The sequence below is a fragment of the Myotis lucifugus genome, unplaced genomic scaffold (assembly GCF_000147115.1).
Source record: "Myotis lucifugus unplaced genomic scaffold, Myoluc2.0 scaffold_8457, whole genome shotgun sequence".
Classification (NCBI taxonomy): domain Eukaryota; kingdom Metazoa; phylum Chordata; class Mammalia; order Chiroptera; family Vespertilionidae; genus Myotis; species Myotis lucifugus.
In genome coordinates, this window is record NW_005879505.1 from 1 (window position 1) to 3,835 (window position 3,835).

General features: G+C 37.6%; 1 long non-coding RNA gene across 1 annotated transcript; it reads right to left on the reverse strand.

The window, feature by feature from the left end:
* Positions 1–38: 38 nt before the first annotated feature.
* On the reverse strand, positions 39–2,888 carry LOC111824829. The gene is made up of 3 exons (XR_002827904.1): positions 2,833–2,888; positions 1,434–1,496; positions 39–169 (listed from the first exon to the last, which is right to left on the reverse strand). It is a non-coding gene; the product is annotated as an uncharacterized LOC111824829 (long non-coding RNA).
* Between the last annotated feature and the right edge of the window lie 947 nt (positions 2,889–3,835).

The following is a 3,835-nucleotide window of genomic DNA, read 5'->3' on the forward strand; positions in this document are numbered from 1 at the left end:
TGTTTGAATCTGTAGAAGGTTGGAGGTGATGTCGAGGAAACACTTCTCTCCATATTACCAACTGACCAATTCTTTGTTTTGCTGCTAAAGGCAGTAGGCCATAGTGGCGACAATATACGGCAATATCAATAAGATCATCCTTAGGCAAATGACTGCATATCAAATAACCCTTGAATTTAACCACAAAGAACAAAAATCAACCAGTGATATAAAGCAATAATCCCATAATATATTTCTAAGAGTTTTATAGGTACTTCTTCAGTTGGCTTAAAATATTCCAGTTTTAAGACAGTAAAAAGAATTCCCTCCACCCACTGAGGTCAACTAGAGATCAAATATTTATGATAACTTAAGTCAACAACAGGTAGATTGTAGCACAAAACAAGATCATCTATGCGTAGTATAAGCCTGAATGGCAAAAGTAGAATAGAACTGAATTCTGAGGATGGAAAGCAGAGAATGAGGAGTTGAAAAATGAAAACACTTAAATTCAACTGACACCTAACTTTCTTTAAAAAAACCCCATTATTTTTATTGCTGACATATTACTGATGTCCCCATTCCTACTCGACCCCCCACCCACCCCTACGTAGCCTCCCTTTCCTCTGACCATCACTGCACTGTGTCTATGGGTTATGCATATACTAGAGGCCCAGCACACGATTAAATCGTGAGCGTGTAGGGTCCCGTAGGCCTAGCCTGCCATCAGGGCCATGTCTGCCGCCCCGCGACGCCTCACGCGCTATGCGGATGCTGCTGGAACCCCGCCACGTTCCAGGGATGCTACAGGCGCCCCATGACGCTCTGCCGACGTGCCGGTGCCCTAAGGGGGTGGTGGGGGGAGGGCCCGAGAGGTGCTCCATGCACCTCCTGGTGACCGGTCATTTGGTCGTTACGGCGTTACCATCATTGGCCTTTTATAATATAGATGTTCTTTGGCTAATCCCTTTACCTTTATTCATCCATTCCTGCCCCTGTCCACCCTGACAGCTGTTAGTCTATTCCATGTATCCATGCCTCTGGATATTTAACTTTCTTTATGTGGAAGTTAACTACTTAACGTTAAAAGATTTATTAAAAAGATGCATAGTAAAAAAAAATAAAATAAAATAAATAAAAAAATAAAAAGATGCATAGTGAGTCTAAAGATAAGAAACAAGCATACTACTGCAAAAGGAAACCAGAACCCACTCTCCCATATCTTACACACTTGGTTCTTTGAGTATAGTTTCTTCTTTACAAATTTAGAAATGCTTTAGAACACAATGAAACCAGAAATATTTATTGTCTAGGTACAAGTTTTAAGATCTTAATTTTAGGGTACCTACATTCAGAGGAAAAGAGATAGATACATTTTTCATGTCTGCAAAAGTTTGAGAAAATTTAGGTCATATAGCAGTTGGACATTTATAAAGATTCAAGCTTCAACTTACCTTGTAAAACAAAGAAGACCCTAAAATCGTATACAGCCGCCTCATGTCATAGTAATCCTCAGACTGGGTGGGGGAGAAAACCACAGTGGATTAAAAAATCCTAGTTAAACAACAACAGTTAAAATGGCAATTATATTCTTTAGTAACTGAATTTTCCACAGCCTTTATTAGAAATCAATATACTAGGATATTAGGGTGAAAGGTAGTGCGCAAAGTAAGTATTTTGATTTAAAACAGTTTTATTTTTGTTTCTTATAAGAAACTACTGATTAGAGACATCTAAAAATAAACATAAGATTTCTTACACCATGAGGGATTAAAATAAATGTATCAAGACAAAAAGCATCTACCTACACATCATCTATGATATTTAACATTAACGTATATTATTTTTGATAATACAAATTGGTATAACCTATTTGAGGGCCACTGTGTGGTATGTAAAAAAAAATTAAAAAACATACACTTTTTAATAGAATTATTTGTAATATGCAAAAATTGGAAGTGATTTTTTAGCAAAAAAGAATGGTTAACAAAATTAGATATATAACACAGTATCATACCTGAGTAGTCACAAAATGTTTTAGAATATACTGTTTTGCAAAGAATGCAAGCTGCAGAACGAAATATCACTATGATCTAGTTTTTGTTAAAATGGCACTCCTGATGATACACGTGTTTATTTTCAGGCCCTAATCTGGATCCAGTCATTTCCCTTAGGAGTCATGGTTCTTTGTAGCAAGAAATATTACTTATGCACCATGGCCTGGGTGCGAGTGGTCTTCCTTATTACTGGGGATGGTCACGATTTCTAGGCCTTTTCCCTTAACAGAACTAGGAAACACCATTTTTTTTTAAGATTAAAAACCATACTTAAACTTTCAATTTAAATCCAGATCTACAGGATTTTTACTTAATTTAATCAACATTACATGTATATTCTGTCTCACAAAACCCAGTTCTTAATGATACTGATGTAATTAATCTTTACATATATGTTATGTAACAAATTTCTTTTTATAAAATATTTTTATTGATTTCAGAGAGGAAGTGAGAGAGAGAGAGAAAGAGAGAGAGAGAGAAACATCAATGATGAGAGAGAATCATTGATCAGCTGCCTCCTGCACGCCCCACACTGGGGATCGAGCCTGAAACCTGGGCATGTGCCCTGACCAGGAATCAGACTGGTTCATAGGTCGATGTTCAACTGGCCAGGCAAAAATATGTTCAACTGAGTAGAAAATCTTAAGGTAAGCAAAACAGACTTTGCCCTTGTCAAAATAGAGACCTAATGTTATGTATTTCAAGATTGCATGCTCACTTGCAATATTTTTAGAATGACTGATTTACAAAATGAGAAATCAACACTCTCTTTCCTGAAACTCACTGCTTCTCTTACCAGTTCTGCAAAATCTGCAGCCTCCAAGTCACTCAATGCTGTGTCTAATTCCATCTGTGTGGGGGAGAAAGAAGAGTAACACAAACAATTAACTGATAATTACTTTCAAATCATGGCCATATAAAAGTGTTTAATAATTACTTAAAGAATTGAATAAGTATCTTTCTCCTTCGTATTATTTAGGAACTGTCCCTCCCAGCCGGTGTGGCTCAGTGGTTGAGCATCAACCTGTGAACCAGGAGGTCACTGGTTCAATTCCCGGTCAGGGAACATGCTTGGGTTGCAGGCTCGATTCCCAGTAGGGGGTGTGCAGGAGGCAGCTGATCGATGATTCTCTCACAATTGATGTTTCTATCTCTCTCTTCCTCTCCCTTCCTCTCTCTGAAATAAAAAACAAACAGCAAACATGTTAAAAAAACAAACAGTCCCAAATAGAACATCTTGTTTTTAAGCTTTGCAATTACAAAAAAGTTAATTTAACATATAGGCATTTTTCAATTAAATCACAATTAAAAACTAGGCTTCCCTCTGAATTCAATATAAGATAATTTATGAGATTAAAAAATTGCTTTCAGTTTTAAGTTAGAAAATTTTTTAACATATTCAAATTCTTAGAGAAAAAATCAATCATAATGTAGCTAATCTATTTTGAGTTGTTTTTATTTTTCTGTTTCCTATATATTTCTCAACAGATGGATTCTTAGAAAATATCAACATTCTTCCCTTTCTCTCTCCTATCTATCTATATATTTAAAAGCCTAAGTGACTGGCTGGTAGTTATGACACACAATGACCACCAAGGGGCAGATGCTCTGACCAGTAGCTATGATGCACACTGACCACCAGGGGGCAGACGCTTAATGCAGGAACTGCCAAGCTGCAGAGGGAGCCCGATTCCGGGTAGCGTCACCCAAGAACCGCCCTCTTGCAATCTGGGGCCCTTGGGGGATGTCAGAGAGCTGGTTTTCTGCCCGATCCCCACAGGCCAGGCCAAGGGACCCCA